This window comes from Sander vitreus, chromosome 21 (genome assembly GCF_031162955.1).
Source record: "Sander vitreus isolate 19-12246 chromosome 21, sanVit1, whole genome shotgun sequence".
Taxonomy (NCBI): domain Eukaryota; kingdom Metazoa; phylum Chordata; class Actinopteri; order Perciformes; family Percidae; genus Sander; species Sander vitreus.
In genome coordinates this window covers 6,278,803-6,294,822 of record NC_135875.1, presented here as the reverse complement: position 1 = coordinate 6,294,822, position 16,020 = coordinate 6,278,803, and the positions used below count along the sequence as shown (strand labels likewise).

At 39.4% G+C, this 16,020-nt stretch overlaps 1 protein-coding gene across 4 annotated transcripts in view; it reads right to left on the bottom strand.

Moving 5' to 3' along the window:
- tanc2b (tetratricopeptide repeat, ankyrin repeat and coiled-coil containing 2b) overlaps positions 1-9,589 on the bottom strand; it is a 152,841-nt gene extending 143,252 nt beyond the window's left edge. For 2 of the 4 annotated variants that reach the window (XM_078279331.1, XM_078279334.1), the window contains exon 1: positions 9,155-9,589. The gene's annotated coding sequence lies outside the window, so the exon portion shown is untranslated. The remainder of the gene's footprint in view (positions 1-9,154) is intronic. The other 2 variants (XM_078279332.1, XM_078279333.1) reach the window with 1 other exon arrangement.
- Between the last annotated feature and the right edge of the window lie 6,431 nt (positions 9,590-16,020).

Sequence of the window (16,020 nt, the reverse complement as noted above, 5' to 3'; positions counted from 1 at the left end):
TATGGATAAACCTAAACGATCGGAGTACTTTTTCCACCACTGTCACAAACGCAAAATGCAGTCTTCACCAGTTGGACGACGGAGTTTGGGTTCATTGCAAGAGAAGAATGTGCATTTTGCTGTGAAAAAGTATAACACGTCATTTTAAAACTCGGTAGGAGAAATACTTAAAAGATGAGTCCAATAAAGCTGAGTCAATCAACAGGGTGTACTGCTAAATGTGGGAAACCATTCACAGACGGAGAATACATAAAGAAGGCTTTCCTGGATGGTGCAGAGATTTGGTTTGATGGACTGCCGAATAAAGACACTATCATATTCAGGACTCAGTGGAAGTGTTGAGAGGCACATTACTGAAAAACTGACATTACTGAAAACCAGACAGTGTAACAGAGCAGCAAAGGCCAGGTAAGCCCAGTTTGCAGTTTACTTATTAGTAGCCTACATCACAACATGGTTTTGTATGTGTGAATGAGTAAATGAGAGAGGGGATCCTGCACAAACAATAGGCCTACAGTTCCATTATTATTACAAACAAGGTCAAACTTCCAGTAATAGTGTAACTAGAGCTGCAAAGTTTGTTCAATTAGTTGTTGACTATTAAATTAATGGCCAACTATTTTGAGGTTTGAGGCATTTTTTATAAAAACAAAAAGTAAAAAATCTCCAATTCCAGCTTCTTAAATGTGAATATTTTCTTCACCCCTCTGTGACAGTAAACTGAATATCTTTGAGTTGTGGACAAAACAAGACGTTTGAGGACGTCGCCTTGGGCTTTGGAAAACACTGGTCGACATTTTTCACCATTTTATAGACCAAACAACTAATCAATTACTCGAGAAAATTATCGACAGATTAATCAATAATATAGGCACATACATTGAAAATAAATGACATGCGTGTTAACAAACACTAGTGGCACACGGGTTGTCGTCATCCTTATAAATTGACACTCATCATAGAAAAAGTTCCAACCTCTGCATCAGAATATATCTGATAGACAGTTAAAAGTTGGCTTTTAAATTTATATTCAAAAGGCGATATGGTGATACAAGCTGCCATGTTTGTACAGGAGGACCAAAGTCTTAACCCAGAGGCTCCAACAGTTGCCTGAATTACTTGCTCATTTAGTTCTTTATATTTGCACTCTTGCAGAGTGTATGAAAGAGAACTGCATTTAGCTCTGCTCAGTGCTGCATGTTTGCATGTTTGCTCACCTAGCCTCCTGTAGCTCCTCTTTATTCTAGCCCCTTGGTGTGTTGTTTAGGGCAGAGGAGCATGGAGTATTTTTAGACAGATTCAGAGGGGACTCTATGTTCTGACTGCTATCACAATGAACTCCAGTGCCTGAACAAGGACATATTTTATTACTACTCCCCTACCTTAAAAACAAGCCACTGTTGAAGAAAGCCAATCACTGAAACCTGCCCTGGTGCTGTCTGTGTATCAACAAGGCCAATTATCTGTTCATATCATAGAAAACTGGCAAATCCTTAAAAAGGTTTTAATGCACTTTGAAGAACATATTACAGAATATTCTGCATTTACACAGAAATACAGGATCTTTAAAATACTGCGTTTGACAAAGTGCATTATACTTACATCACATAAGTGCCACCATGGGGTACATCACTGTAGATCCCACAGTAAAGCTAGAGTGGAGACTTTTCATTTGCAAGGGACAAACCCATGCAGCTGCAAGCATTGTGGTCAGTAATCTGACATTTGGTTGAACCGAGAAAACTGAGTACATCTTTTTGATCTGCATGCACTTTCCTTTTTGAAATTTACAAGTGTGTGCAGCTTGGGTAAAACCATTTTGGCCTTGAGTTAAATACAATAGTTCTTAAAAATAGCCTGCATACTGTGCCACGTAGCATTACAGGGCTCCAGACTTGATAGCATGCAGAGCAAGGGCCGCTTCACTTAGCTTTGATTCATTTAATCAAAATGTGTTGTGGGCACTGCATTTAGAATGTTTAGTAAAGCACAGTCAGTGTGTTATATTGTTTCTTTTGCTACACTTTATTTAATAGGTTATGCCTGAATAAAATCTATAAGTACATGCCTGGAAAATACAATCTTGAACATACACATTTGTATGTTTGCTGCCCATAAATGTGTATGTACCGCATACCACTGTATTTTATCATCTATTCATGTGAAACACACAAATTAAATGAGAATGACTGCAACTAATGGTAGTTTTTCTTACGATTAATCTGTGAATCATGATTTAATTGATTACTTATTACTATACAATGTCACAAAATACAGACAAATGTCAATGGCAAGGACGTAAAGCCCAACAACAGTTAAAAAAAGGAATGCAGAGGCCATGTGCTCGATCAGTGTAACTCTTAGGCAGAGCAAAGGGGGGGGGGGGAACAAACACTGGGCTGACCACACATTGTTTTGATTGGAGACACAAAAGAGGAATTTAAAAATCCAGATTAAGTTTTCAAAAGGCATTATACTGGTCAAAGAACAGATTATTTTTCTCGGTCAAAAATGTCATAATAGATCAGATCACGACAACAAGCTACTGACAACTGATAAGAGACTAAAGTCATCAGCTCACAGAATGTGTAAAAACTGGGAACAATTAAAACAATGGTGAAGCTGGCTCTGCCTGACCACACTGTGAACTGGCCTCTCATTGGCTATTCGCTAGGGGTGGGGGGGAAAAGCATAGTATCACAATATTTTTTAGTGGCAATACTGTATCGATACACGGACGCCAAGTATTGATCTTTGTTGAATTTAATACATGAATTGCACATGATAATTTAACTTTTTGGTACTAGAATAATAAAATCAACTGCTTTTTCGGTCCACTACATAGACAATTGAAGTGAGGTGAACAAACAGAGAATGTTATGTTATGTTATGTTATTTTAGATGTTGACAATTGTTTTCCTTTGTGGACATCATTTGAAGTTGGAAAAAAGGTAATAAATTGCGATATCGCGATATATCGCAATATGTTTAAAATCGCAATAATATCATATCATGACACAAGTACCGTGATAATATTGTATCGTGGGGCCTCTGGAAGTTCATTTTTGAACTTGAAAACAGTTGTTGACAAAAGAGTCTGCAAGTTACGCAATGGAGAATTAAGGTTGTGTCTGTATCCTCTTCAGATGTTGGACTGGTATTATTTTTCAGGGTTTTTTTTGTTTTAGTTCCTGAATACAAAGGATATCATTGAAAACAGTGCTGGCACAAACTCAAAACAATGCTACTTTTTATAAAATCCTTTTCTCGTACACTCCTACACTCATCGTCACACCCTGTTTTATCACACAAAGCCAATGGAAGCAGCTGTATTAACAACAACGTGTCCATTATGTTCTACAGACACAGAAATGCCTGGCAAATTATAATGGAGTTAACCCATTAATAGCACTTCACATTACAGAGCGGAGGCCCATCTCCCACTGCTAACCGCACAACACACACAGGAACAGTGGAGCTATTTAGACGTGACAGAGCACTAGTGTTTCAGTTGACAACTTCACGCCGGCCCACAAATCACATTTAAAAAGCCTTGGCAGCAGCAGTGCCAATGCACAAGCATTATGTAGATGACATAGTGGTAACCCTATTTGTCTTGTGCTGAACCTAATAAAGCACATAGTTCAGATGCACAGCTTTCATGACGGATGGCTAAGTCCTTGGCAATCTGCTAATAGTAATGCCAGATGTTGTGAGCAAGGAGAACAGAGAGATGAGCACAACACTTGGATGTGGACAGAAGGAGACAGATGAAGAAACTACCTGGTGGGAGCAAAACTATGCACATAAAAATTAGAGGTCACTGGTTGCTCCCAACAACACAACAAAGGTTGTTGATAGCATAGCTGTTGCTCCAGCTATGAGACACAGCTTTCAAGACTGATGAATACTCTGCCATTCATCTGCCATCAGCAGCTGGGGTCAGCTCAAGCAGCTGCCTAATAGGCTAACAGGGAAAGATCCTCCCAGGAGGAAAGTTTTGAGTGGCAAACTGACTAGATAGAGCCGCCTAGCCAATCTTTGTTAACTAACAGCCTAGCCATTTTGGCAGAATCAAGTAATGTCATGTAATTTTAAGAGGTAGCAGCACACATACAGGAATGCATGTAACACTTCCACTTGTCCAGAGAGAAGTGATGAACTTGATTTCATTAAAGCTGCACTGCAGCAGAGACTCCAGTCACAGCAGTAACAGCCAATATGACATATATCAGTCCAAACTAAGGGGAAATGAGTAGAAATGACTTCCCAGGCTCAGCAAGAACAGGCCTCTACTCTCAGGCTATTTTCACATAAATATCAGTTTGAACATGTCGTTACATGTCAGCATCTTTCCGGCCTTATTAGCTTTTTTAAAGATAATTTTCTACATCCAAACAAAAGAACACCACTTACATTTTGTCTGCAGGGCATTCACAGGCCACTTAAGCTACCAGCTGTGCTCCATTTCCACCAAGTGGTTTTCCCCTGTTATTTATTGTTCGCAGTGCAAACACAGAACACAGTGGCCAGCAAGTCAATTCTGATTATGATGATCATGATTAAGTCATGATTGATTTGACATGATTTTCATGTACAAATCGGAGGTTTTTACATGCTTTATAAATCAGCTGTAGTCTTTAATGGAGAAGCGTGGATAAAAATAAGAAGCAGTAAAGAAAACATCACAGGAAGGTATACATGTCAGACTTGTTTTATATTCTCTAAAGCCTTTCTGATTTTAAACAGCAGATCTTATAACACACCTTCTCTTTTGGGACATATAGTAGTGTGGTAATAGTTACAACACTTCTACTATATAGACTGTAAGAAATAACTCATGGCAACTGAACACATGCTTCTACCAGATATACAAAATACAATGCTGTGAAAAGCAGGCAGACTTAAATATTAAGTCAAAAAATTCCAAACCTCAGGTTATAATATATTGATGCAGTGCTCCCATTTATTGTTATGAACCCGTAACTAGGCCTACATATCATAATAATAGCCTCCCTTGTATGTAGCAAATGAAAACACTAAAGCCCTTTGATCCCGCGCTGTATTTCTGGTTGAGCTGCTGGATTCTTTTTTAAGGTGTATATCCAACGTCTTTGAAGAGAAACAGGCAAAAAAACGTGTACAAGAAAAACAAAAGTCTTACCAGCACCTTCAAATCTGTCCTGGTTGGGCTATTTTTTTTTAAAGATACTGCTACATTGTTGACGTAGTTTTGATGGAATCACTTCCCTGCAATAACAAAGCCACAGAATAGGTATATAAAGTGGTATTTGGGACAAATAATACCCCAAAACAACCTCAATCGTCTGAGGCTGAACTGCAGCAAGAGGGCTGATTACTAACACAAACTCAAAATCGAAATCTTCATCCAGTCAAAGGCGGTGTGGTACAAGTAGGTATAAGAAACAGTCAAAATGTACCCATCAGAACTCAATGAATGTCACCGACTCCCAGCAGTACAGGAGACAAAAGAGTAGGAGCAGCTAACCACAACATTATTCCTCTGACAGCAGGGCTGAAAAGCCAAGATGAAACGGTCCAGCTTTCCTCCAGTTCCATTCACTAACAAGAAAGAATGAGGCGCTAAGAAGACGCCTTTTTTGCATCATTATTACATAATCAAAGGGCCACACCAAAATGAGGGACATGTCTGGGGAGAATAAGTCCCTCATTAAAAGGAGTTCAGTGCACCGGTGTCTCTTCCAAATGAGGCAATTTCAGAGTGTTTTACGGACAATCATGAATATCTTTATTCACTGATTTCTCAGCTTGTTAAAGCTGCTGCTGGTGTTTGCTGATATAACTGAATTGTGTATGACGCCATTGCTGTGGTTCCCTTTGCCTTGTATTTATAATATGACTGCCTTGCCCACTCTCAGGGTTCGGAATTGAGTTACTGGCCAAGAAAGAAAATAAATGATGACCGAAATATCAATTTGAATTCCCTTTACACTGCTTGTTTTTTCTAAACTGATGAACACGCTATTCATACTGCAACACACACATACTGTATATGCACATATTCATATAAAACTGAAAAGCCAAGCATTTTTTCCCCCAATAGGCTCCCTAGTTTCTTTGACTGCTTTCCCTGATTAAAACACCATAAAGAGAACCATTTCCCTCAGCGCTGAGGGAAATGAATCAAAACATCCTTGAGTATGACACCTTTATTCCCTGTACGGGAAACAATCTCACATTTTCAGAGCTGATAAGATTTAGAAAGTGACGCCCAGTGCTGTTATGGAACACACCAAAAGAACTGTTTTACCTCATTAAACAACAGACTTTTCCATATCTGATGGAGCACTCAAACCCTCTTCTGCAGTTAGAAGTCTCTTAATTAACTCCAACCACTTTAAAGAATACAAAGTGCAGTGTCATATATATTTGTTACTAGTATACGTTGTATAAAACTGTCTATAAAAAAGTGATGGCGACACTTCAAGGGAAAACTTAGAGTTTAAACTTTAACAATATCAATCTGTTGTTTTATTATTTTATGACAAATGACTTTCTGATGTAACCACACTGTGTCTCACCCTGCCTTGTCCACTCCTGAGTTTCATCAGTGATTTTCTACATATCCAAGAATGACTTTCATAGCCCACAGATTAAGAATGTGCTTGAACAGCAGTGGGATTCAGTGAAACGAGCAATAGCCATGCTGAAACATTCTCCATTATTGTCAGTAGAGAAAATGGTAACTATGTGTCTTCTACAGTGGATCTCCCCTTGTATTAACAAGTCCTCCAAATTAAACACTAAACTACGTTGTTTGTCTGTGCCCTCTGGAATGACAGAAGCATTTTATGATCTGATCATTTGTCTGTGCCTTCTAAAACTGTTAAAAATCACTGTTGCAAAAATGTTTAGTGATCTGATGCCATAGTTAAGGTTTAGGCACAAAGAAACTCTTGGTTAGGCTTAGGAAAAGATCATGGTTTGGGTTAAAATTACTACTTTGTTAAAAGGGATAGTTTGGATATTTTAAAATGGGGTTGTATCCAAACTAGCCCTTTAAAAACCCACAATGACACTAACTAACTAACTAACAAACTAAAGAGCAGCAACTCCCGTGTTCGGCAAGGTAAAATTACTGTTTTTGTCAAAAGGAGTCTGGTGGCTTTGAAGAGAGCATAGATAACGGCTTCAGTTCCCCGTCGGAAAGGGCTGTCTGACAGCAAGGTTACGCAGTGAAAATATTTGAAATAAAGCGTACACTTAAAATGAAATAAAACATTTTAGGTGGTCCTTTTTTTAGGCATCTAAAATCAGTTTAGCTGCTGCCTCATCCAGCAGTACATTGCTTAGCTTCCGTGTCAGTACTCCTGCCTGCTTCTCCTAACTGTAGTAGAGTTCTCTCTCTCTCTCTCTCTCTCTCTCTCTCTCTGTGACTTAAAGGCCATAAAGCCATAAAGCCCAAAACATTATCTTAAAAAAGTTAATCCTGCATAGTTGATGGTAACGATTTTGCTCTCAACAATCAATTACATTTAATCTGGTGCAATACAGGCATGGGGAGTTTAGTGTGCCTTATTTTAGCATCAATTTTGATTCAATGATTTGAGGCATGTTTTATTTATACTGTGAAACTGAAGGCTGTTTTCTGTCAACTTAAGTTGCACCAATTTGCTGCAGCAGAATTTTTTTTGTGTTGACCTTTGGCCTGTCAGTGAGCATGACAGGAGGGACTAGAGAGTTGGCTTGGACTGTGGAAAACAAAGCCTTGTCACCCCCCCCAAGCAGAGAGTGATAAGCACTGAAAGACCAAAGTTTAGGGTTGGTCGACTAAAAAGAATCATGATCTCATAATGGAAAACCTCCTCACTATGTCAGGAGTGGGATAGCAGGAGAGAAGCAAAACTAACTCATGTCATTGATGTGATGAGAGAACGCCTTAAGGATGTCTTTTATCTACGCCGAGCCGAGCTGACAACCAAGAACTTGAATAAAAAAAAAAGTACAGCGAGATAGCAGTCATCTCCAGCCTCATACAAAAACCATGACAACTGGAACCCAAATCTTACCAGTCTGCAGACCTATTTTTATGATAAATGCTTTATCACAGCAGTTCTCTGGATGCCATATTGGCATAGCTTGCGATTTAAGTGTGCGTGTGTGTGTGTTTGTAAACTATGCCCTAAAAATGACATGTTTTTCTGTGACAGTTTTGCCATTTTACAAATCTGCACCATGTTTAATCCTAACCACATAACTGAGAAACAGAAAACATCTAAAACAACTTCCAAGATTTTCACATCCACAGCAGACTTCCACCATATAGTGTGCTAAATGGTGATCATAGGGAAATAAGTGTTTTCTCCTTCCAAACAACAGGCATTACACAGATTAACAGCCTTTTGTTGAAACATACTATTACCACATAAGACCCTGTCGAGAAGGACCAGATGTCAGATAATAGGCTGTGCTGAGTGAGGTAGGTGCTGGCCTGAAGCCATTTAACAAGTAAGAACAGCTTCTTCCATATAAACCTCTACAACTCATGGACAGCTTGTTGTCTGGGTGGGCAACCCCTTATACCCGAGACTGCATGTGTTGAATATAGGTTACACATAGAGCATAAGTATCCCCTAAATTCACCTTACAAGGTAGATATATATATTTGTGTATGAATGAATACATAGTTACCTTTATATTCATTCACCCTGTAAGTCCTCTGTTTTAAAATCATCTGCAGATTATGTGGTAGCCTCCCTGATTTTTAAAGGATAAGCATGAATGACAATCACCAACAAACCATATAATATTACAACATAATATGTAACATGTGTTGCACAGTTCTAATGTGAAAGTCATGAAAATGCATTGCACATGTTGCTGTCTGCTGATAAAAAATGCTTGTTATTGTGTACAAAGGACCAGCTAAGTCTATCTCATTAAACACTACTGGGGGTGTTTATTGGCTTAGCTGCTCATAGGCTTTGCCTATGAGCAGCAGAGGCAAAACACAAGCATTATAGGTTAAAGATTGGGTGCTGCAGGAGCCTGACACATACATATAAACACACAGATTGTAGGCTATTAAATGTAAAATCAAATAAACTTTCAAATGTAAATAGGCGCGGCTGAGAAAGAGTAGAAGTTGCTGTACAAAGAGAGGACAGATTACCTTTACTAGACTTGAATCTTTGTTTTTCTGGTCAGTTTTTTGGCATCACATCCGTGCCTCCCCTGCTGCTGCTGCTGCTGCTTCTGCGGCTCCGGGTACCGTGTCTGCTGCAGCGCTCCGTGCAGCTCCTCAATCCAAATTACCCGACCAGTCTGCACGTTTCCAAACGGTCCGAAATAGCTTAAGCAAGTGACTCTGAAAATAACTGCACCGATCAAAGCGGCTACATTCAGTCCAAATGCAGAACACGGTCACAGTAGCGACACCCATTGGTGTACGCGGCTCAAGCACGGTCTGCAGCAGGTAGCAGTGCCCGGACTGACGGCTACTTCTCGCCCGCCAAATGTGCCAAGTGTCTGGGCCATTCACAACTACAGTCATGTATGTGTGGTGCAGTCAGAGCCAGTCGGTGCCCAGTGCCACGCAGCGCCGCAACATGGAGCACTGACCTGCGTCTATCACTGTGTCAAGTCACTTAGAGCCATCAAATATGGTACTTCCGGTACTCGCTTTCAAAATAAAACACTTAACGGTTGCAATGTTTGCATTGCCTTGTGTAAAGCGCACAAACCAAAAATCTAACCATGCTTAAAAATACACATGGACATAATGAAATTAAATGTATTCTCGTACTTTACATTTTTGTGATCATTACTGCTTTACTTCCGGTATTAATTGTGTTTTTTACTGACCAGCTTGACTCAGCTTAAATTTCAGGCGGACAGACGGAGCACAAACATACAGTGGGGGTGGAAAGGCAGGCCTAATGAATTATTTATGATGAAATAAGGCACTAATACCTAAATCATTCATAATTATTCAAGAGAAAAAAGGTCGATGGCAATCAAATTTCAATTCATCAACCATGCAGATCCATAACAGTCTATGCGCAGATCACGGCATCTGACATTTTGAATGATAGATGGAGAAAAGGTTGACCAGTGTCAGACATTATCCTGACCTCTTCCTCAATCAGTCAATACAATTACAGGCCTCTCAGCCAGAATTACAATCATGAATCCAGATGTTGTCTATAGGGTAAAATTAACTTTGCACAGTGTTTGATTGTTGCTAGTCTATATCATGGATGTATTAAGAGAACAGTCTATATCCTTGACGTTCCACTTCCGGGATTGCTCCGGTCGCAGGAAATTCCGCCGGATGCATGTATTTTCCGTTTCCTTCCATTTTCTTTGTTTATTCTCTTATCGTGTGATTAATTTGCAACCACTGATTAGATATGAGAGAGAGGTATTGCAGTTGCCTCCATAAAGTGTCTTGGGGTCACTTTATGAGGTTTCTGCACACAAGTCTACACAGTATAGCCACTTCTTTTTCAGGTATTGATGAGTAAATTTACCTCTGATTTGTATACCCTCTATACACACTGTCAAGAAAGTGCATAAAAAACTGTTGGGCCTACAATTTTTGTGACTTTTGTCCTCTTAAGTGTGAGGGTCGGTAGATGTCTAGTGGCAGCAAGAACCAGTCAGCTAAATCTTATTTATTCCTGTCAAATCAACACCTCCCTTGATGAAGATGTTCTTTCTTTTATTATATCTAAAGAAGCATGCTGTGCTAGCTAAAACTTTTAATTAACCATCTTTAAGAAAGAAGTTATTCCATACCACATTTGACACTTGGAGTATGGAGCCATTGAGTAACACATGCCAACATTGTAGATCATCTCAGCTTGTAAGCGATGTAACTAAATATATCCCTCAGTTTTCAGATATAAGAAACCCACCAAAAGACATATTTATACTTTAAAAGGCTCCCTCTCTGCAAATGGTAATGGGAAATACCTGAGGGAGGCCCTGGAAACTGGCTTTGGTGCAGGGATCCTGACAGTGTGTGCATGTGTGTCAGTGAGCGTGATGGACGAGGTGATCACAGATAGCCAAGTGGCTGAGCCCCCCCTCCCTCCCACCTCTGGAAATGCTTCCACATTGAATCAAACCTACCAGAGCTTTCTCTACCTCTGCCTTCCCTTATACTTCCCCCTCTGTCTGAATATAAAGAACGAAAACAGTAAAGGTGAGTGTACAACCCACTCTCCCTTTAACAGACTGCAAGGGGAGGTGAGATTAATGGGGCCTAACACAAGATTGCGGGGAGATCAGCAGCGTCATAGGGAGCCAGAGAGTGGACTGGATGAAGCCTGGCACCAGATCTTCTGCTAATCTACTGTCTCTCTGGCTCCTCTGGCCTGGCACAGCTATATGTGGGATGTTGGTATCTTTTAAACCACTCAGATGTTACGCTAATGTCAGACTGAATGATCACAGAGGCTATGCTTTTATACGTGGTCATAGGGAGCAGAGATCCAGCCGCAAGTTTGTGTTCAATATTTTTTAATTTAAATGTGAACAAAAAGTATTTAACGGTGCGCCCAACATGTAAAATGCCAAAACAAGAATATTATTTTTTAGTCTTGTGTGTGTTTAATTAAGATAGCATAATCGACTCCTATGTTAATTAAAAGTGAATACAAAAATGTAATTAATAGAAGATATTACATTTAACCATGTTTAATATTTTTATATAATTAAAACATTTTGACTAAATATAATTATTATTTAAAAGTAGGCTACATATAAATGTATAAAATAAATATAAAATAAAATACAACGGAAGATATAATATAATAGAAATAAAATTTAAAAAATAACTAAGATTTGACATTTGTTAATTAAGTACTTCAACGACGTTATATTATTATTATTATTATTAGGCCTATATCATACAGTTGATGAACAACAAAACCTCAACCGAAGAGTAAGCATGGCAACCGTTGCTATGGAGCGACAGTGCGCATTCCTAAAGAGCAGATATTTTTTCAGGACTTAACGACGACAACACTAAAACAATATATTGGACAAGAAAAAAGTGTAAACTAGCTTTATGCATCCTACACATATACTGCATATACAGTGTATGATCCTACATCTACATCTTTATGGGTGCGCGTCATAGTTACAGCATAAAGACGTGCACGGGAGCTAATCTCCATGGTAACGCGTCATTTGGACAAAAACAACAAAAACAGTGGGGGATGTTTAAAGAGGTCAACTTCACTTCGTCCTGTTCCTGGAACTGCCTTCATCTTTCCCATCGACCCCTCTAGCTAGCTAAGTGAGTCAAAGTGAGTCAACTTTGTTAAATTAGTGTTAAATAATAACTTTGCTTATTTATATAATTAATGACACTAGCTAGTACAGGAAAACGTAATGTTTTTTAACGTTAATTTTCACACAAAAAAGGGTCAGATTGTAACACTAGCAGAATATGATTCATGGCTTTAAATAGAGAACAGAAAATGTATTGTTGAGAAATATTTACAGAAAGAATAGGCAAACAGCTAAGCATCATAAAATTTTTTTGCTAGGCTAACGTTGTATATGCACATAAAGCTGGATAAAGTTGTCTTTTTTTGAATGTAAGGTCCCAGAGATTAATTTAATTGCAGCTATAGCTAGCTAGATCGATCGATCGGCTTACTTTTAAATGAATGTCGATTTTCCAAAAGAATAACCAGGTTTACTATTTTCCTCCAAGAAAAAAGAATAGGCCCATCTACACAATGAATTGGTATAATTGCATTTTTGAAAACATTTAAAAATGAATTATTTTTTTTTGGTAAATACAAATGTAAAGTTGCAGGGAAAAAAACAACAGGAAATGTTTCCTCAACTTAGTAGCTAGATAACAAGTACAAGTCTGAGGTTGTAACGTTACCCTGTCAACACGGTCAATACACCTGACAGTGGATACAGGTGCTACAGCTTGCTACAGTCTTGCTTTCTCCTGTATTATTTCACACCTGAGCCTGCAAATGTTCTTCACACTAGCTAGCTGCCATCTGTTATATTGTAATTATGTCCCAGACACTGCAAACTACTTTGTGTGTTTTCAGCATTGTACCTCAAAAACCGGGAGAAACAGGGCGCTGAAAACCTCAATAGCGCTGAATATGTGTCCCGTGCAAAGGAAACAACTAGATTTGGACCACTGGGTACTGAAAGTTGCTAAAAAGTTGAACAGAAAACCTTCTTCTTTGTCATCCACTGTCTCATTTTTCAATCTGTCAGGATCAAAGGTAGAGAGAGGGCAGATACAGAGGTGAAACGACAGAGTCCAGGCATGCAGGCTTTTTCGACACTATTGCAGCGTATGTCTGCAAGGAAGGCCTCAAAGGTGACAACTTAAACACCACACCAACTTGTACCATAAGAACTAGAAAATTACACCAGCTATATTCACAGCATTTTACCACAGTTTCAGTAAAGCAGCATCCAATACCCCTCTGAAGTAATGCAGATTTTACACTCTACACACAAACCCTCTTTGCTTGCCACCAGCAGCCGTCCCCCTGCAGCGCTGGGAAAAGTGCTTCGTCTGAACCAGAGAGCCAATTGAATAAAGACTCGGAGTCCTGCCTTCAGGCTATCTCCAGTGGAACCCAGAGCATGTCTACAGAGCTGGCAATGACTTCAAAGATTCCCCACAGAGAAAAGGAGCCCCTGGCATCCAGATGTAAGTTTTTTTTAGGATACAATTTGTGCTGCAGGTTATATAGCCAGCACACAACTGGCCAGTTTCTCACTATCTTCAGATACATTTATTATACTTTTGTAACACAACTTTTTTTCTTCATATTCTTTTTCCAATACAACAAAGTACTCCCTGCAAATGATCACAGGCCTGAGCGTGTAAAACACGAAGGATTAAAAGGATCCACCCATGGGCAAGCAAGCAAGCAAACACAAAGCCGAGACATCCTGAAGAGCAACAGCAAGATGAAACACCTTTTCAACAAAACAAACGTTGAGGATGTCATACACCCCAAAGCTGAGACTACGTTTGCCTTCCTGGCAAGTACTGACACTGTCCCACATGTTCCCACATGTGATATAGGCTCACTGTACAGTGAATCTGAAGAAGAAGAAGAGGAAGAGGCAGATAATGACCCATCAAGCTCCTGTCAGTGCACATTCAGAGAGGCCACCTATCCGTGGCAAGTTTCTCGGTCAAACTCAGCCTTCAGTTGCTTCTCTCACAGTTCACACTTAAGTACATCAACAGTTTCACCTGTTGGTCGTCATGGATACCACCTTGGTCCTTTCCTGGAGCGAACAAGGCGACCTCATGCGGCATCACTGTTATCTACCACTGACAAACTCAATCAGGATTTTGTGAGTAGCACTCAGCGGACACACCAACATCTCCATAAGTTTCAAAGCAGCTGGCCAAGCATAGCCTCTTCATACAGGACTGTCGGCTTCTGTTCTGCTATGTTTGCTGAGAAGCAAAGCTACTGTACCACTGACTTCAAATCGAAGTCTTCTAATGAGTCCTGCCATCTAAGTGCCACAGGACAGGTAGATAATCTGAATGTGGATGATATGACGACGTGTAGTGATATCAAAGAGCGAGTACCCAGTCAAGAATGTCAAGAAGCCTGGGAAGGAGCTACTGCTGCCCAAAACGCTCAGTCTCTAAAGGATAGCAGCAAAGAGATTGTATGCAGACCCAAACAAAGGTGATAGGAAGATACGTTTTAAAAACATAAATATCTGCAAGATTTTTTACCTATCTAAAGGCTTTTTAACACTGAATAGCTATGACTTTACTGGCAACTGATACAGTAAAGTATTTAATTGTACAGTTGAGTTACTGAGTTGTCGTTCTCAAAGACATCCTGATTCAGATGTATGTTAGGATTAGGGTATACAATCTTGTTGAATTTGAATTTTGTCATGTCCTTTTTTTAAGGTTATTAGATGAGTCATCTGATGAGGAAGAAGTGAAGCAATGTCGAATCTGCCACAGTGGCGAGAGTTCACCAACCAACCCGCTGATATCACCGTGCCTGTGTTCAGGCAGTATGCAGTTCGTTCACCTCGACTGCCTGAAGAAATGGATTAGGACAAAAATCGAGTCAGGTGAGTAGATAGCTATTGGGGGCAAAGATCCGCAAGGCAGTTATATATTATCACACTGACCAAGAAAAATATAATACGAAAGAATAATTGATTTAGGATATTAAGTGATCATGGTTGATATGTACTGTATCCACTTTTCCAGGGTCAGGGCCCTATACTGTCAAAAGATGTGAACTTTGTATGGGGAGGCTGACACTGGACCCGGATACACTTCACTTGGACGATTACTACAGAGAACAACAGCAACAGGTAAACAGAGACAGAACAAAATAAAAATTAAATGAACTTGCTGCTTGAATAGAATTATTAACGTAATTTATTAAAGCAGTTTTGTCTTGCTCACACCTGTTTTTAGATGGTGGCCAACCTTGACCTGTATGATCTCAATGATGTGTTTGGAATGCTAAGGCGGCCAAGACCTGTGCACGTAAGCACACAATTGTTTTACTTATTCTTTCAGCATACTATGGCACAGAATGTGTGATGTAGGACGACCCAACCTGAAGCATACAAAGAGAATAATTAGCACTGTTTTATTAACTGAAAGCACTGAGGTATTTGAAGGATTACTACTATAAATAGATTGATATTTGTCAGCGACTGCTTTGATATGTGAAGTAAAATTATGTATTACCTAGATAAAGAAGTACATTAGGAGTCAGACCTCATATCGATCAAACGTATGATCGATATGAGAAAAAAAGTTATGATTTTGACAATATCCTAGTATTTGTTTGTTTGTCCCAATTTAGATCAAATTACCAAATGAAAAACACATTTTTGTGTAGAATGGAAACTGACATTTTTGGTATCAAGTGGGATTTTTTAATTCTGTCCTCAGGTTCCGATATGGTCATTGCTTTCCAACCTAAGGAGAAGACTCCGAAGAATCAGAGGGAGGAGGAACCCCTCACCACAGGA